The sequence below is a fragment of the Cinclus cinclus genome, chromosome 4 (genome assembly GCF_963662255.1).
Source record: "Cinclus cinclus chromosome 4, bCinCin1.1, whole genome shotgun sequence".
NCBI classification, from domain to species: Eukaryota; Metazoa; Chordata; class Aves; order Passeriformes; family Cinclidae; genus Cinclus; species Cinclus cinclus.
The window spans coordinates 44332743-44353143 of NC_085049.1; the positions used below are offsets into that span (position 1 = coordinate 44332743).

At 38.2% G+C, this 20401-nt stretch overlaps 1 protein-coding gene across 5 annotated transcripts in view; it reads right to left on the reverse strand.

Moving 5' to 3' along the window:
• The window catches only part of GRIP1 (glutamate receptor interacting protein 1), a 220863-nt gene that overhangs the window by 84355 nt on the left and 116107 nt on the right, over positions 1-20401 (reverse strand). The gene's annotated exons all lie outside the window — the stretch shown is intronic.

A 20401-nucleotide genomic window follows, 5' to 3' on the forward strand; every position in this document is an offset into this window, starting at 1 on the left:
CCAGCCTGTGGAGGGACAATCCCCAAACCAGTCCTAGTTCAGAAGCCAGTAACCCACAGTGGAAGACAAACAGGTACAAGGTGCAGCAGAGCACATCTAAAAGCCACAACATACTGCAGATACCAACAAGACTTTAAATTTAAAAACTGCCAGTGCAGGCTCGGGTCAGCAGCCCGGTTAATCAGCATAAATGTACAGGTGAAATGCTGCACCATTTTCAGTGAAAGCAAACGAGATAGGTATGGCCAAGACACTTGCAAAAAACTGTCTAAAACAGATTCGGTTTAAACTGACAGCTGGTCTGGTTGTGTACGGGGCATTAGATGATATCCTCTTTATCTTTCTTTTTCCTCCTTTTTTTTTTTTTTTTAGAGCATCTACAAGATAACTTTGCCATTGCAAAAATATCACTGAAAATCCAAAAACCTTACCAGTGCTTATAGACTAGAAAAAGTCAGCCTAGCCTAATTACGACACAGAAAAGGAAATAAGGGTATTTTATGATCCATCACAAGCAGTGATATATAGGACACGATCACATAACTCACTGAAAACACCAGGCCTACAGGACACAGCAGCACAGTTCACACCTGGGTTCATTGGTTGCCTGTCTAAAATGAGCTTAGCTCTTGTGCTGTTTGATTTTGGGTACATTTTTTGTACTCATACAACTCTTGGCAGCCAACACTCTCTAAATTCCAACTGAGGTATTCAACAGAAGTGGTTTTCAATTTAACTGCAAATGTAAACATTATTTTTGAAATTCTGTTTCTAACTAAAAACATCAGAATTTAATACAAATATCCCAAGTCTGAAAATCAAATAGTTACCAGAAAGCCAGATGCAGACAAAAAAAACCCCCAAAACCAAAACAACAACAACAAAAAAAAAGCTCTTAATTTTTAATGAAAGAACCTCACCAATTTCTTCACAGAAGAGTACTGGAAGAAACAAAGAAACATATATGACACAGTTATCAGTGCATACTACAGTAGCTTCAGTAATTACATTTCAGGAGTGAACAGTGATTTGAGCAAAACCATTATTACCTTCCCAGGGCTTAAGATTTGCATCCCACAGCCTACAGTGCAGCCCCAGTGCTTCTCCAGAAGCAGCACAGCCATGCTACCAACAGCACACGCTCAAGGTACCACATCCTACTAGTCTGAATCCACTCCTTGTAGACAGGAGTAGTAGACAACATTTGCCAGAAAATAAAAAAAAAAAGGTGGCATGGTGTAAAATCAGTTTTCACATTAAAGCAGCTCCACACAGAAAAGACAAGAATGATCTCTTTAAAGTCAACTTACAAGAGATGGCTTCATATGAGGGTAAAAAAAAAAAGCTGCTTTGAACTTAGAGGACAAAGTGGTCCATAGCAGCAGCTGTGTAAGAAGCTGAGGGGTTTCTCCAGGCTAACTCTGGCAGATATGTAAACTAAAGTAAGAGATGGATGGCCACATGTCTAGATGCTTTTTCAAGCCAGACAAATGCTGGTGAGAGAAAAACAGGCTTTTTGGTCCTCTGGATAATCCTGCCTACAAAAATTCCACAATGAAAGAGTTTTCAAGCATATTTTTTGTTTTGTTTTCTTGTATTTGCAATTCAATTGCACAATAGTCCCAGAAAACAAAACAAGAACAGACATTGATACTCCAAATCCTCCCATATATTCCAAGTATGATCGACCTAAAATTATCCATGACATTACTTTGACAGATACTGTGCAAAGAGACCAACTTCAGTTATCTTAATACAAATGATGGCATCTGATTCTTCTAAGAGATGAGTCTATTAGGAATTTTTGTCAGTGAATACTTCTGAATCCTTTTCTCTGTACCTTTTTTTTTTTTGCTCTACCATCAAGGACTGGAAAAGTCAGACTAAATACAATCATTCCCTATTTATAATCCCTGAGCAGAGAAATTCAACTGAAGGAAAAATTATTTTTAAAAAATTATAAAACATTAAAACACTTAGCTTCAGTAAATATGAATACTTGAATATATTACTTAAGAATATTCAGATTTAGTTAAACCACACCAACAAAACCTACCAAAAAAAAAAATTAACACTCACATGCCACCTTGCAGTAGGGTTGGAATAAACATGCAGTGGAAACCACAACTTGCTCAGTGATGTAGTCTAGTGAAAGTACATTTATTTCTTAAGCTAGCTGGGAAGTTCTAGTGTTTTCATCAGTGGCTTTCTTTGAGAACCTATCTACACTGTCCATTGACCACTTGAATATCTGCAACCATCAACTTCCTTATCTTCAAGTGAATACCAGTTCCACCTTCACTTGCTACATTTCAGAAAGTCCAAGCAATTTTTTGCTTCCTCATTATCTAGGATGGCAGCCAAATTCCTGAACATTTGTTGGGTCCAGAGGAGCTCATTAAATTGTCAAGGTGGAGCTTTAAGAAGCAAAGGTAAAAAGCAGCACAGTTTCAACCTTCACCTCTTCAGCAGACATTGCATTTCCAGAGCTCAAACTTCCTTGCTGCCACACAGTATCATTGTTAGCTTGGCTGGGAAATGGGTAGTAGAAAGTACTTCTGAGCTGAAGGTTATGCCCACAGTTACCTCAGATTTGTATCTCCCACATTAAACAAGTATCTCCTTTTGAAAATGTTGATCATAGGATAAGCAACAAAATCTTAAACTCAAGAATGGCTCATGCATCAGCAGTGACACCCTGTGTGTGCATGTCTCTGTTGACACTACTGATAAAGAAAGTACAGAGCCACATGACATTAGTCTTTTCTACATTACTGTCTGAATGGGATGAAGGCTTCATTAACCCTCCTTTGCTAGTAAAATCCCTACTGTGTACAACAGCACAGAACTCTGACACTAATTTAGATTCATAAAACTTCTTCCCATAATTCTGATGAATTCATCTCCAACCTCCTCTTCATATCTTTTTAATGAGAAATTAACACCAAGAGAACTCTTGATAATCTGTGTTCCTTTGCACTGATGTGTCACTACTCAGAAAAACACAGCCTGACTGTTGCAGTTTCTTTGCTTTCCACAGTTACAAAAATGGATCAGGCAGGATTGATTACAGGATTGATTGCATTTGTGCATTTCAAAGCAGGAAAGAGCCACTGGAAACAATTCTTGTCCTCATCACCTGAGTGACACAAACAGAAAAATCTGGTATGGTGGTATTTCCATCTATAGATTACCTTTTAGAAAGATATCGAGCGTGGCTTTGAAAGCATCACGTGAAGAAATCTCTGCTACATGTGTAGATAATGTCTATCTGAACTGGGAGTAGGCAAGCCTTCAAGACCAAGATCTCATTATAGTACCACTATTTCATTCAGGATATCCCTGTGATACCTCCAGTCAAATCACCTCTTAATCTTCTTTGCCTTTGAGATTAAGAACTGTCTGAACTGTGTAGGTTTTTGCTATTTAAGACATGTTTTGCCACAATGTTTTAACATCCTGTTGCTACCAGGTGAATTTTAGCAATAGCATCATTAAATCTCGTTTCTCCATTTGAGCTGTCATTTATTTTTCCTAACATACCTTGCATTGCCTGTCATGATCTACAGGTGCTATGTAATTTAACATTTTAGTTAACACAAGACAGTGGTTTTCCTTTTCATGACATGGAGCTAGATCATTAGTGTCATGGCAAAACCAAAGCAGTAAGGATAAGAAAAGGATATAGTAATGTTGTGACTCCTTTTTAGAAAAACTGTTGTTCAGGTATTCAAATAGTGGGTAGTGAATTTTTGAGTATTTGAAATTTGGGGGACTGGACCTGCAGAACTTTTCCTAGTACTTGGATTAAGGAACAGGTATTTTAGTTTTCAGGAGTCATATACGTAAATGTTTGTAGAACAAATATAGCTGAATGATAATGCACACCCTGTCTTTCTACTTGGTAGTACTGAAGGAGACTCAGCATGAAAAAAGGGTTCATTGATGTCTCTGCGTTCAATGTTAGGCTATCCTTGAGAAAATGAGATATGGATGAGAAAAATGAGAAATATGGAAAATGCGAGCGAATGCTTCCCACACATTTTACTTTTTGTCCTTTGTGCTCAGTGACCACTGACATCTTTACGGTTTGCTTACTCTTCACCTTTGTAGAAAAACCCAGAAATGCTGACTTCTGGAAGATGGTAGTTCAAAATTAGGCTGGATGAATGCATTGCTACAAATGGTTTAAAAAGTGATCTGTCAATGACTCATTCTTTTTGTATACATAAATCTGATAGAAAACTAAAGTTACAGGGATGGCTTAGGGGGCAATTTAATATGCAACCTGACAAATAGGATGCACTGATTTTTTAGTAGGTTTTTATAGTTAAAAAAAAGTGCCTCTGACAAAAGGATCATTAACTTCCTCAATATTCAGGATGAAGAAAAAAATACAGTTAAAGCCAATGGAAAAGGAGGGTTATAGAACTGCAAAATAAGCTACTGGGTTATAATAAAATTTACCAAATCGCAGAAAAAACAATTACTTTAGATGTCAATAAGTATTTAAGATCCACACCACAAAAATCAACCACTGCTGTAAGTGAGGGAAAGATTAGGGGGAAAAGTAGAAGAAAAGGAATCATGGTGGGGGAAAGGGGAAAAAAAGGAAAGGAATCATTCAGGCATTTCTTGGCTGCTAACCTGTGCTCTGGAACTCTCTAATCAATCTCTGTACTTATTCCCCGAAGTTTAATATATGCATAATGAACTAATGGCAAAGAGGGATGAAGGCAGATGCCTTCATTTGCATGAACTAGCTTATTAGATAGTCAAGCTTGCTGAACAAATCAGTGCAGCGAAACAGTAAAATACCCAGCTGCATGAATCTACCTATGAGATTTCTGTCATCTAAATTGTCACCATATTCCATTAAATTAGCACAGAAACTGAGATAGCATCATATTAACACATAGTGACATTGCACATATTAGCCTGTAAGACAATAGGAATATTTCACACCTTCAGGTCACTTCAAGAAGGTGTTTGCAGGTTTTTGCAAAAATCTGAATGTGACATCAACATAAGAAGCTTATATTATCCCAGAGCAGCCTCATTATTATATATAGGAAAAAGGCTCTTTTCTGTCAAACTTCAAAATATGACATAAGTTTCACAGGAAAGTTTTTTGGCTTTTTTTTCAACATTTACTCTCCAGAAACTTTGGATGAAAAGGAACAAAGATCACACCTACCTTCCTCTCCAAAAACATTGAGACACGCTTACTGGATATTCTGGTTCACCTCTACTTCAAAGACACATCTTGTCTGTTGGGTCTATTGCAATGTCCTCCTTTCAGTGACCAAGAGGTTAAAATAGACAGGAAATGTTTATATGAATTGAAAAAATAGCTAAAATCTTCATAGACTGAAACAGATAACGAGCTGAATAGTACTACCTGGAGGCTTTAATGACATCTTTAATTCCAAGCACAGTGCAACGTACAGAATCTCAACACGGATGCAAATGAGGAAACTGCTAGCACAACTCAAAGCACGCTTGTTGAAAATACTTCTTTTAAAGTAAGATTGTCCGTAAAAAAGAGACATAAATAAAGCCTTTAAATAAAGGCTGTACTTAAACAGAGGGAAACTGCAGCATGAGAGCACTTCTTCAGGTTGCTGACTCTATGCAAACAATTCACAAGATGTGTTTGTCTCTGGATTTTTCTCCTCTTCTTTTAAAGGATATACCGCCAGCATTTTTAAAGAAAATACTTAAATTCTAAATTATTTTAAGTTGACAAAAATCACTTAAGGAACCTAGCAGGCCTTTCTCAATACAGAGGCTTCAGCACAGAGATCTTCCACTACTACTGAGAGTAAAATTTGCTAATCAGAACTAAAGAAAAAGTTACAGGATTTTTACATTTCATATGGTTCCAGGTTGGTATAAAACTTTGCTAAGTTACACAAACAAGAGCTTTCTGAAATTTTTTTCATCTCCACATAAATCAGTGTGCGGTATTTTTGAAATGAAATAAAATTCTACTCCCTGTGGTCTTACAAAATGTCTGTAAAAGAGTCTTTGCTCAAGTTTTTCTTTCCCTTTTTGAATTAGCAAAGCCTGCAACAGGTCTGTACATTCCTCATTTTTTTCTCAGTGAAGACCCAGAGCTTATGATGGAGATAGAGATAATCAGCCTAATTTTAGCTGCTACAATCTCATAAGACTGTTTGGTATGGATTTGAGTTTATAATACTTAATTTTAAGTATATATGCATTAGAAAAATACAAGTTGATGTCCTGACATCTTCTGATTCCCTTGTTTTGACCACTGGTCAATTATATTTTTATAGGGTAGTAGATATATTAAAATTTGCAGTGGATCAGCAAATAAAATGTTCTAGTCTCTACTCCAATTTTATACATAGAGAAAGCGGGGATTATAAAATGTATTTACAACTTGTCAAAAATACTGATTTCCCCAATACCCTTAACTCAGGCCATGAAAAGCATGCCTTACCATACATTATAATCATACCCAGCTATCATCCTCGTTGGCTAGCACTTAAACTAGACTGACTTAAAACAGCTTTCCTATTATTTTCTGTGGAGTGTGATTAAGTCAAGCTTCATGATTGGATAGATGTTCCCATCTACTATATGATCTCTATTGCACCATTACCTTTTGTTAGTGGCTAAGGAAAAAGCCCTTGGCTTTTAATGGCCTCATCAGAGTTATGTACCATCCTTATCATAAAATAGCATAAGGTCCTTACTAGGTATCTGGGTTTGTAACTACAACTTTGTAATGACTTTCAAATATATTTCCTAAACTTTCAATTCCAGAAATAAATCTGAAATCTTTCTGAAAGGGAATACTTTTAGTCACATGTAACTATGTTAAATACAAGTTATTTAGAAATTATTAACTGTATTGTAGCATTTTTATTCTTGCTAGATTTGGTCCATTTAGCTGCAGTCTTGGTATAACGGCATGATTTCCCTGTACGACCTCTATCAAATTTTACTTCTCACTTTCCTTTAAAGAAGCAGTATTTTGGGATTCAACAGTCACACTGTATTATCAGGTATGATCACTCATAGTTCAGCAGTGACATCTAAAATTCAGCTCTAGCATTTTTCTATGACATTGCATCTTTAGTATCTCAAAGGTCAATGCTCATTTTCTATATCATTTATCCAACAATTATTCAGGGTCACAGAGTCACCTAATATAGGAAGAAGGCCTTGGCAGAATTTTGTCTCACAGTTAACTATTAAGCTGGATTAATTTTCCTTCACCAATAAGATCAATTAGCATTGAAAACTGACATTTCTTCCTGCTTGGATTGATATTCACAGTGTCCTATCAATGGTTTCTGCGAATAACAGCAAAGAAATCTCCTGACTTTGGCCTTGTTGCTATTCTCCCCTATTAAAATACTTCTTGCTTTGCCTTCTTGTACTCTTTTCACATTGGTAATAAGGGAGACTGTACTGAAAAGGCTTCTTCACGTGTTTATTCAGATAACATTAGTGAATTCCCCAAGTGACAGAGACAAAGTGAAACAGATATCTGCAATTTGGACAAGGACAGTAAATCAAAAAAAGATGACTAATCTGCATTCACCTAGCCTGTAAATCACCTACAAAGTAAAAAAGGTACCTTAATCTACCAAGGTAAAAGATGCAAATGGATGTGTGCACCTATATATAAGAAACCCCAGCAGGTACCCAGTAAATTAATTATGAAATTAAAGTCACCAAAAGGTTATTTGGGAACCCTCCCAGGTGATCAAACTGGCCAGAATAATTAATATAAACCATGAATATATAAAGAGGATAGTTTAACACAGCAGTACTTACTACTCCTTTGTGTTAGTGAAGTAGTGACTGTCACTCAGATGCTTTTTCTCCTTCTTTTGACACATTTCCCCAACATTATTAGCAATAAATGGAAGGACAGGAAAGTCATGAAAGAGTTTTCACAATAGTCAAAGAAAAATGCCTGGTAGCAAAGACACCTGAAGCACAACTTGATTACATTAACAAAGGGAAGATTAAATGGCAGTTTCATAGTGAAGTGACTACAAAGGATTAAGTGATTTTTGATGAAAAACAACTCTTTCTTACAAATGAGGTGAAGCTGAACCTGAGCATACTCAAACTAAAAATAAATGCAGTGAGTATAACCACAAAAGGTTGTGATGGGTTTGTATCACTGGCAACCATAAATAGATTGAATGTCCTTCTAAAATATTATTCAAATACAAGCAGAGATACAAATAAATTCCAGGAGGTTGTACGTTTAGTTTAGACAGTCACAAATACCTCTTTTGGTCCCATAAATTCACAATAAATACATTGAAACTCCAACAGACAAGACCTTTGTTCTTACAACTGCACTTTTAAACAGCAAGGAGACAGAAGCTAGTTTGCACTGATGTTATAATAAACTTCTGGTCTTCCAGATCCTGCACAAACCAAACCACTTCTTTTATTCTACACTGTGAGGCATGCCATTACATCTCTGTCTACCCCGTGTATCATGGATGCGATGAGGAAGATACACGAGCTCCAGAATTTCTTTTCCTCTTTTGCTTGTAAGACATTAACAGAAAGCACAAAAATGCTATAAGGCAAACAAGCAAAGAAACAACCTTTTCTCCATCCATACCAAATACTTGGAGCCATTTCATATGGGCAAAATGGACATAGAATTATATAGCAACAAAATAAAGTAACATTTTTGTGTATAAATCAAGGTGTAGAGTGAGAATGAAGAGCTTTGATCCACTCGTACAGTTGAAAAGAAGAGGCAGACTACTATCCAGATCTGGGGTAGCATATTTTGGTTTTATCTTTGTAGATGGTATATTATTTCCTTAATATTTTCATGCCCTGAAATTATAATCACTGAAGAAACGGAAAGATATATTAAAAACCCCTGAACAGATGGAAATCATGCACCAAGTACTTTAAAGAGGTATTAGAAAATAAATTAGGAATATTAAAAACATCAAGTTAATTATCTGTAACTGTAACATAAAAAGAAATTATTAAGTGCAAAAAGACTCAAGCAGGCAAATGATAAAAAAATTATCCCCAACTTCTCAGATGAGCAAACTTCCCAGACTTTGAAGGAACAAACCTGGGTTTTGTTTGCTAGTCATATGCTTCTGCCTACAGAATTGTGCAACACAAGACTTTTGAAAGAAAGCAATGCCCTCCTGAGTCAGACGAACACTCCATTTAATCCTTCTCCATCTTGGAAAGCAAGAAAATAAGGATTAGGGAGAGAATGAGAGCCAGCCTGCTTTGCCCAGTCTGGTCCTGCCACAATTCCTTGACATCCAGTAGTGCCACATTAGAGAGTACAACTCTTTTCAGTTTTTGCAATATTTACACATTAAGCTCTTGGTAATTAATTTATTCAGTCTTCTGAATCCACTGACACAGTCTGTATACACAGACCTATTGCTTGCTCTTCCTCTCTAGAGACACTGGAACTATGAGTATCTCAAATGAATGATGCAGAAATCATGTCTGCTGTTGAATCACCTTTTTCCTCCAATACTGGACTGATAGCAATGTAGAGAAGAACGTTTAAATATATTGCCACTCAGAGAAGAAGATAATGCCTGAATATTTTTTAATATATTTCCTTACTTCTGAACAGACTGAGGAACTTGAGCATTCCTTGTGGATCTTCTTCTTGTGTACTATCCATTTTTCTGAACATACCCCCTTTTCTTGCCCCAAGAAAGCCCAGATGTGCTATCTCATGAAAATGCAGTCATCTTCCAAGAGGCCAATACTAAATTTTAGCTTCTCAGTTACCCAGAAGAACCTCTGGTAGCTGTAATAGGGTGCTGTATTCCAGAAGGGACAGTCAGTTTCACAAAGTTTTACAACTTCTTGTAAACAGCACCAATTATTTGGATTGGTAAATTTTACATTCAGCCAGGAAGGGATCGTGACCAACTGCACAATCCCAGGGTTACAAATATCCCTGTGCTTGGCATCTCCTTCCATGACCTTTCAAGAGTATATGATTCTCCTCCCTCTTTCCAAGCTCACCCAGCTAATCCAGTGCCTCTTTCAGAGACTGTCTCCATGCTCCTATTTGAAACCCAGTCTTGGTCATCTTTCTTTTTTTTCCTAGTTTCCCTCTCCGTTCATGTCCACTACACCATGCTTCCTCTTCTAACTGAAACCTTTAAAGGAGAACAAATTTTTCAACAGACATCAACAACACTTTGATTAAAATGAACAAAACCAACCATCACAAAGGTATTTTCCCTTTGTGGAGCTTAGAGAGCATGCCAGAATTGTGCAGGAAAACAATTGTCCTGGAAGATGGGACCCCCAATTTCAGAAGATGCACTGATGCTTCCCTATTTTCAGGCTCCAAGCTCCATTCAAAAATCCTGTGGTATCACTGTGACTGGAAGGCAGGTTCTATAGACTCATGCTTCAAACTAATAAACAGCCAGAGGAATACATGCACATGTACACACTGCAAGCACATCTGCTAAGTACAGAACAATTCACTTGGAACTGTCCATTCCTGCCCCAAAACGTGTGTGTGCAACAGCTAAATTACTGATACAGTTTTTTTAATGACGTTATAGATGCTATATGGTATATAATTCTATATACGTCATATAGCTAAACTGAGTTTTCAAAAATGGAAGAAAATGCAGCTGAAATAAATGAATACATTTTACTTTGAAAGGCTAAAGGCTGGCAAAACTACATGCAATTAAATCCAAATACATGTGAATGAAGATGCTTGGTACCATCAACAACAAAATCTGCTACTGGCTGTGTGAATAGCAAAAATTGTTTCAAGTCAGTTACATTTTCAGACCTTTTATCAGTTGGGTATTTGAAAAAGCGCATGTTTCTCATGTACAGGATTGCCCTTAATACATTTTCTCCTTCATGGTAAAAGGAGTCAAGTGAAACTGCTCTCTATTCTAATCCTTTTCAGTACTGAAAAAAATCAGCATGTAGCAGACCTGAAAAGAATATGTGCAAATAAATCATCAGCAATCTCAATTAGGTAAGAACTCAGTGACCTTTGTTTATTTTCTACAAGAGAGAAATTTCTTTCACGTTTATCTGCGTATGAAACATGAATGACATGCAGTCCTTCCAACAAAGTTTTTTTGATGAATAGGAGGAAGGAGAAGAAAGAAATCTTAAATTATAAATATGTGAAAGCAAATTCAGACATTTTCAATGACAGCGGGAAGGAAAAGACATATAGCTCTGCAGCTGCTTCACAGACCATTTGGTAAACCTCCAGCAGGTTAAACAAACACACAGGGAAGCCTGTAAAAGATACAGCAACTGTAGCCTCCATCAAACATGAAAATCAGCAAATGACTTTGCAGATACAATAAACACCTCAACTGCAGAAAAGCTTACTAGCCTGTGATCTGCATTTCACAGGTCAGAATGCTCCCTTTCTGCTCGGAAATCGCCCAAGATTGTTACCATAATAACTGTGACTGCAGAGGTTACAGCTAATGGATTTCTAAATGCTTAAAATCTCTTCAGTGGCATTTTGTGCTGATTTTTAAAAGTACATAGTAAAAGTAAGTGTCTATGAGAAAAATGCAACTTGAGGGAAAGAAGTGCTTTTGTAGACACATACTTGAATTTCCTAACCCAGCTTTTACTGATACATGTTTTATTTTCAAGTTTTACTTCTGCAATGAATTATTTTTTCTCACCTTGAGACTATGAAAAAGGTTAGGGATTATTTTGACAGGTTTTCTCAGGCAAATCATGCTCTTACTCTGCAAAACCAGTTAGTCAATGAAGACTCATATTTTGGTGGGGGATGAAGGATTAGGTAACACAGTGCTGCATCTGTGACATCAGAGTACTTCTGAAATCTGAGGGAAGCTGAATGAAAGGCAAGGTAGGTTTCTTATGACAAGGATGGAAAAAGTGACTGAGGACTGCACAAGTCAGGTGACATTGCTGCAAGGTGGCTGCACTGTAGCAAATGATGCAAGGGGGCCTGCTGATGTTAGGAGCACTCTGTCAAAAAGTAACAGGATCATTTAAATCTTCGGCAGTTTTACTCAGCAGAGGAGCCTGAAGGAATTGGACCAAGTTAAGTGCGGCATGAAAACAGCTGCATTCAAACACTCACTGTCTTGCCAATGCCATATTAACCACCAGGGAAAACAAAACTGGCTCTGGAGCTGTGTTTGCACATAGGTAAGCATGTACCCACAGGGATGCATCATCTGTCTGTCACATCTGTCAGTCACTGGGAACCTGGTTCAGATGTTAAGAGCTGAGCTACAGGAATAACCTGGGAGCTGTCTTCCCTCCTGAGAAGTGCCACTTAATGGAACTTAGATCCCAGGATCACTTCAGAAGTCTATTTTTTTTTTTCAATCAATGTGGACTTCTTCTTAAAAATCTTTTTATCGCTCTCTATCACTTTCCAGATTTCTCACATTTTTCTGAGATTACCTTGCAACAGAAAATTAATGCACTCCATCTATTCTACTATTATGATATGCATTACGGAACTTTTACTCATTTAAATTGAGGCACAGCACACAGAATCTTAAATTCAGCGAACACAATTCTATATGGGCAACTCAATGACATCATAGCTGGATCACATGTTCTGCCTTTAATTTAGACTGGATTCTGGATTTTTATATATATATATATATATGTATATATATATATACACACATATACAGATATAGATAAATTAAATTACTTTCTTATTTCTTCGCAATCTCTGCTTGCTTTCTGATAGTAATATATTATTATTTAAACACATATTTCTAGATGTTACAAAACCCCAAGAATCACAGTGAAGAAAGAAGAAGGGTCTTTAAAATTCTTCAGCTTCCACCTGACCTACATTTGAGTTCATCAGCTGTGGGCAGTAGACAAACCCCTCAGGAAAGCCAGATTTGGTGCAGCTTGGGACAGAATATAAGCATTTGCTGCACAGCAGGCTGCGGGTCAGGGAGGGGAAAAAGAGGCATACCTCTGTATTTTTGTAAACATCTCCTCTATGTACTCAGAGCCAAGGATCAGATGAAAATTGCCTTACTGCTTTCTAATGACATTTACACTGTGTATTTAAATATTTCAGAGCCTGAAAATTCCCAGGATGTTAATTATTGGTTTTATTACAATAATTTAGTATTTCATAACTTCTCTTAGGAATATTTTGTGTCCTAAGCAATTACTGAGGACACTACATCATACAGCAATTACTTTTTTAGTATCAGCTCTGTAAATATTATCTTTTCAAGGTATTTTAAGCTTCTTTGATTTGCATGTGCTCCCTTCTAGCTAAGCAGTTCAAAATTCAACCTACCCTAAAATTATGTTTGTTTAACATTTTATTTTTGCATTAAAATCCTTCTACCAAGCTCCCCCCAAACAAGGCTGCAAACCATCTACTAACAGCAATTCCAGATCTTGGGCCACTGCAGAGGATGTGCTCAGGGCTGTACAGTCACTCTGTTTTCCCTCCAGTTTGATGGCTACCCCTGTTTCTGAGATCAAACACTGTGCTGAAATACAAAACCTGTATTACAGCATGCTTCAAAGAATCACGTAGTGTGGAAAGAAAGTGCAGTATTTACACTTACAAAGAAATTGAAAAATCTACTCGCTTTAATTTCAGACTTCGAAGTCTTGACAATTTCCCTTCAGAGCATAGTGACCTATTTTAGCAACTGACCTGTTAGTACCTCCCTGCAGCTGCATACAAAACTTGCAAATTACTACTACTAAGACTAGTAATAATAAAATGGTTAGAGAAAAAGAAGTTCCTGTTGGTAGAGAAAATGTCAAAAGAATGATTTATAACATCCAAGTTTGGTATTCTCCTGCTTGCCTCTGCAAAGGCTGGCATGCACTCTCACCATAAATGCAGATAATTTGCCTATTCAGCAGATCCATTATCACTGTGGAGCAGAAGGTGGCTGGAAGGAGACTTGGGAAGGCTCCTGTGGGTCCCAGAGGCAGGCAGAGCTGGAGCACAAGGCTTACACAGGAGGTTAAACAACAGTGGATTAGACAACATGATCAAGACAAGACAAGACAAGGGCTTTCTGCTAGGTGTGTTGAGCAGGGCAGAAGGCAGGCAGCTGTGTTATTCTTCTGTCCCAGAGAACAGGAAAACTCCTCTCTTTGAGGAAGTATTTCCACTACTCTTTGTTATTTGGTGCTCGTTTCTTGAGCAAGAATTTACTTGGGAAACATACAGCTCACGACCACATTCATCCTAGCTAAACAAAATCCCTGAATTCACAGGATTCAAACAGCTTTCCCAGTGTATAGCTCACACTACAGCTCTTCTGAGCCGCTGACTACCTCAGGCAATAAGACTTTACATAGCCAGAAGTCTGAGACACTGCATGTCTAGGTCAGTAAACAGAAGAAGGAAAAAGTAGGGATTTTTAATTTTTTAAATTTAATGCCAACTAGATTGGGTACAGATTCACTTTTTCAAAAAAAAAAAAGATCAAAAATGAAACACTGAGAAGCGGAAACATCTCACCTCAAAAAACTTTAGTGTTTTTTACTTTTTTTTAAGTAATGGTATGTTTTAAGACTCAATTAAAAATATGAACTAAAAGCAAAATGAAACCCTTGTTGTAGATTCTATGAAATATTTTAGTTGGTCTTAAATTTATGGTGTCTTATTTTCACTTCACAAAGCAATAGTTTTTATGCTTCTGTCAGGTCCCTTCTTTCCACTCCATGCCCCCAGTTTTCAGTAAGTGAATTGAAAGCAAAGAAATAATAAAGTGAACAGTTTGCACTGCATTACTGTTGACTGATTTACCCATGTTGTTAATACAGACAAGAGGGCACTGGAAATCATGGGAACAGCTATTCAGCCTGTCCACATTCAGTACAGCACAGGAACATGCTTATCTTGAAGTAAATGTTAAGGTGTCCTTGACTTCTCAGTGCCTCTTGAACAGTGCCATAAGCTCTTGACATTGTATCAGAGCAACAGGAATAGTTGATGTCCTTTCTAAAGCTCCTGCAGGAATAAGCAATCCCAGGAACGACACCTTTGGCTCACCCCTACTGACCTAAGGCTTGCCCTTGGCTGGGCACTGCCGGACCCTCGGCAAATCAGGAAACCTCAGTCCAGGAACTCAATGGGAACTACATCCATCTGAACCTAGGGATTCAAGGGGCTGGCTATCAAACACCTTAAATTTAAATTACAGCTGTTTTTAACTGCATCTATGATTCTGAGGGAAGGGCTCATGACTTCAGAAACACATTGTTTTCATTTTCTGTACCTTAACACTAGTCCTGCAGTGACAGTTTCTTCAGTGGGGCACAATATACTCACTCTCTTGGCTTCCATGGGGACAGGGTAGCAGTAAGGGTTTATTATAGTCTGGTTGACAGTCTAAATTTAAATGTTTAAGAGGGAAAAATCTGTTCGTTTCTGACTGCAAATTGCTTCTCATCCTAGCATTACCTCAAGCCTTACTTTTAAATTAAGAAATTCTGACTGTGAAGCTAAGTAACATTTCAAACAATCATGTATATATAACTGTACCTAAACACCTACACACATGCAAAATAAGTCCAAGTTTCAAACTGCTTTATATTAATCATATAATTTGAATTAACTATTATTTCAGCAATTCTGTAAATCCCTTTGAAAGGATCTGTTGCTTGTTGATTTTGCACCATGTGAAGACATGGTAGAGATGACATGTAGTCTCATCACATGAATAATGCATTCTGCATCTGAAATAAGCAAGTACTGCTCCAGGGAGATGCTTAATCCATTCCTTCCTTCTGGGGATGAAAGGAATTAAACTCAGTGCAATGATCTCACAGTATGTGCTCATTTGATTTTAATTATAAAATGATTATTTCTACATTTTTTTGGTAAAATACACCAAGCCTGAGCTCCATGTAACCTCTACAGAATTGCATTACTTTTCTGTGCACTCACTCAGTGCTCATCAATACTGCTCTTTCAATCCAGTTTCACATGGAAGGATAAAACCCACCTCAGGAGGTTTGCAGCTGGGTTAGTAGTTTCAGGCCTCACAGCAACATAAGCTTCCCTTTCTGATAGTTGTCAAAAGGATGGAGTAGTGAAATCTTTTAAAGTGAATTCAAATGTCATGACCAGACACAGGGAAATGCCACAATCCCATTACCAAGCTGGAAGATTTACATCTCACATCCTGTGTATTTTAACTAGTATTTTTTCCACAGACTGTTCAAAGCTATGCAAAACTCTGCAAACAATCAATTGCCTTGCTAAAACCCAGAGGTTTTCTCTTGGCTAATTCAATAGGCAGAGCATTCCTTGGGAATAGAACATCTGCTGTCCATGTCTTAGGAATGACAGAGCATCAAGTGGAATAGACAGCTATACTGTCAAAGGTACTCCCATGCTTCAAGCTTGAAAAAACAGCATTTCAGGAATGTGATGTGTTATCAGGCATACCATCTGGGGGGGATAGAAATGAATGCCTTCTATGTAGGATAAGATCTCCATGTGAAAATTACTGACAGTAATTCCAGCTGACGTGTTCCCATCCAGGTCCAGCAGAATTTACTGGGTTCACTGCATCACACCTTCCAATTCAAAAGCTATTTGGAGCTGACCTACATAACGTGAGAAGTGTGAGCCTGCTCCCAAGCAAAAGCAGCTCTTCTGCTTCTGGTCTTGTACTAATTAATGCTACTAGTTAATAGTGAACCTCCTACTGCCAAATGAAGCTGACTACCTGGGATGCTTCTGCACCTCTGCCAAGACTAATCCATAATGTGAAAAAAATGTTCACACACGTGTGAGAATAGAAGCTATTTACAAGGTGCTATCTCTTATACAACACATGGTGTCAAGTGATACAAATATTTATAGGTTATTTTCGGAAATGTCAGTCAACTCTTCAATGTTCAAATTAATTCTCAAAATAATGCTTAGTTTTGCAAAGCCTTTTATGTACCTGAACCCACAACATCCACTGCGCTATAATGAGAGCTTGCTGGGGCATGAAGAATTTTAATTACAATTTTTTTAAATATCCAACCAGCTCAATCACATTTCTCCTTTGGAGTTCTAAGGTCTAGAGATGGAACAAGGCATTCAGATAAATGTCATCACTATATTAAAAGCTGAAGAATATACATAAGCTTAGATCAGCTGTTTTCAGAACACCTGAAATACAGCAAAGCACGTCACCAAACACTTGTATTAAACTCTCTGAATAAACTGTGACTTAAGCAGAGCACACAGTAAAAATTTATCTTCAATGCTGTTAAAAACTCCAGAATGTGTAGCAAAATTGTAAAAAAATCAAAATAAACGGTCATTAGTTATGATGACTTAGTTATGATGACTACTACTCAACACTTGAAGTTCCTAATCTTATTAGATGCTCTGAAGAAAAAATGTACCAGTATATTTTCATCAAACTTTAAAGAACACAAGTGAAAGTCATCAGGAGTTCTCACAACGTCATCTGAAACTGCAAACTTCGGTCTGTTCTCAGACCTTAGCTTAACTGTTTTATAAATACAGTAACCACACTATAAAATGATAACTACTAAGAACACAGCAAAAAAAATCAGAAGGTTGAATACTTTCAAGGCCGTAAATATTACTGACCTATGAGCTATAGCATTACCTGAGAAGTACCCTAGTAGAGGTCTTCATTCCCTCTGAAGAACAATGAATATTGATTTGTATTGATGTTTGTATAATTAAATATTTTCTTAGAAGAATAACTTCACAGTGGATGCTGTACTCATGTCTTTTCACAATGGTTATGATCTTCACCATATGGTTATGATTCTACCACAAAAATAACAATTTTCAAATCACTAGGATGTTTTCAAGAATGAACAAGAATGCTCACTATAAGCAACGCTAAATAAGGCAGCTTGCCCTCTCTCACACATAGCAACATGCACACAAAGCATCCACAAAATGTGCTTTGGCTGTTCACCATTGCTATTGGGATGAGATCTGAGCCTAGCAGTGGGGAAGGTCTGAGCTCCATCCCCCACCCACAAACTCTCTGTGGGTTGTATGTCTTTGTTCAATAATAAAGCCACTTAGCACAGGCAATATTAACCATTAGAAGGTGGATCACATCACCTTCCAGCTTCTGATTTCTATTGCAATGCATCTTCCCTTTGAGTCAGAGGTTACTGTGCTTGAGGTGAGAACAGCAACATCAGTAATTCCACCTGTGTGCAACCTTTGTCAGCATTCATTTGTTTTCATTAAAAGATCTCTAAAATATTACTTGAGGTGAAAATCCCTTTAGATTGCTGCATAATATGTATGTCAAACTTGTACTTATATCAGACTTGTCTGAACTAATTAAGAGAGACACAGGTTGAAAGATCACTTATTTTAACTAATGGTCCAATCTAATGGTCCAGTTTTGTGTGATGCAATGACATAAAAGACAAGAATGGACAAGTGATTCTACACATGGCAGAAAATCACATGAAGACAAGAACTCTGTCAAAGTGTTTCTCTGTGAGACTTCAGAGTCTGGCCGATGAGTAGCGGAAAATATGAGCCAATCTACCTCTATTACTGAAACCAGGTATCAGAGAACAGATTTCAGAGGGCCTGGAAATATATGAGCCTCTGATGGAAAGCTGGTTGTGTCTCAAATTTTGTGTCTCAAAACTGTGCGCTCAGTGTCTCAAATCTGCTGTAAAAGACAGATGGGGGATGTTCTTCACAGCAAAAGCTTGAGGCAACCTAACTGTGGAAACTCTTTACAGCTCTCCTGGAAGCCTTCCTTATTAAGTTGCTTGATAGCAACTGTAATGTATTTGTGTGCTGGTTTTACCTTGAAGGCACCTGAGGGGAGGGCACACTAGGAAGTTTTTTCTCCATGAGAACCTCCTCTGTGGATTGATGAGACCAATTGGAGGCTGGTTTAATTGTTGACAGCCTGAGAAACCAGTTGGAAAAGTTGGTTTGCTCCGTGAATCGCATTTGAAGCAAGTAAACCCCAGGAAAGCTCTCTTGCATTTCCATTCTCTCACCAGGTAACACCGATCTGGCCCGGGTCCCTCTCATGTGGCCCGGGCAAAGTGGGGGTGGGCTCAGGAGGCTGCTGGGCCCCATTTCCAACCAGGAGCCCCGATAACCAAAAGAAGCCGAGCCCATTGCTGAGATCCTGGCCCTTTTCCCGGTGTGTCCGTGTCTCGGGGGGCCCTGCCCTGCCCCAGCTCGGAGCAGCCCTGGGGTGGCCGAGCCCGCCCGGCCGCCCTCACGGGCTGGGGGGAGGCAGCCGGGCCCGGTTCGGGAGAGCCCCCAGGGCTTTGTGTGCTGGGCAGGGCAGAGGGAGAACCCCCGGGCTGCGGCTGGAGCTGGGGGCGGGCAGCGCCGGGGGAAAGCCATGGACACACGGCCTTGGCACCCATTTCTCCTCTGGATGCACTTTGCAGTTCTCGTCCTGCCCCTCCAGCGTGGCCTGGGCACCCTGAGATCCTGCCACAGCTCCGGCATGGCCTGGCACAGCCCCTGTAACTGCTGTGTGAGATTTTAACTTTACCAATGCTCAGATAAGACTTACAGACTTTAATCTTTCCTTGGGTGAGAGGGAGAAGAACAGAAAGGATACACCAAAGCCAATGAAGTTAAAGCTAAGTTTCTAAATGGAAGGCGAATGAGGACACACCATGAAGGTTGGCTGAAATATCTCTGTGTAAGTTACAGGGGTGGACTGTAGTACAATAAAGAATTCCTTCAAACCATAGAAAAAGACATGGTGAGGTAAAGTAAGGTATAAAGTGTTTTGGGAGATCCCTTGCCCCGAGGGAAAAAGGGGGATCTCTGTCCCTAGGAATGCAGTATGAACAGAGAGAAGTGAGCAAAAGAGAACTTTTGCCTTTGAGTAGCTCATCCTTAAAAGTAATACCTCATGATGTTTTACCATAGCCCACAAGCACAGCTCTGGGAAGGCTGTGAAGTGGGAGGAGTTTCGTGATAGCAGATCCTGGGTGACTGTTATTCATGAAAAAAGTAGAGTCAGGAGAGAAATGGTTATTTCCTCTCTTGAAAAAAATCCTTATAGCTATAGACAAAAAGAAACTTCTCTCCCTAAAGTGAACTGAAAAGATTATTTAAGTAAAGAATTGACTGAAGTGTCTCTGTATGTTGTTAAGATATGAAAAAGAGGAAGAAGGAAGTGGTCTGAAGATCTGCTGTGAATTTATTATTATTATTCTTTGTGTTATTAATGAAGTTTTTCTTTATCCCCTGTTAAGTTTTAAGCCTACTTGCTTTACTCCTAATTCTATTTCACAACAAAAGGTAAATATACTAAAAATTGGCAAACCCAAACTATAACAATTTGCTTTTTATAACTAGTTGAATTTTGATTAGTGTTACCTTGCTGTTCAAAAACAAGTTAGGTGTTACAAA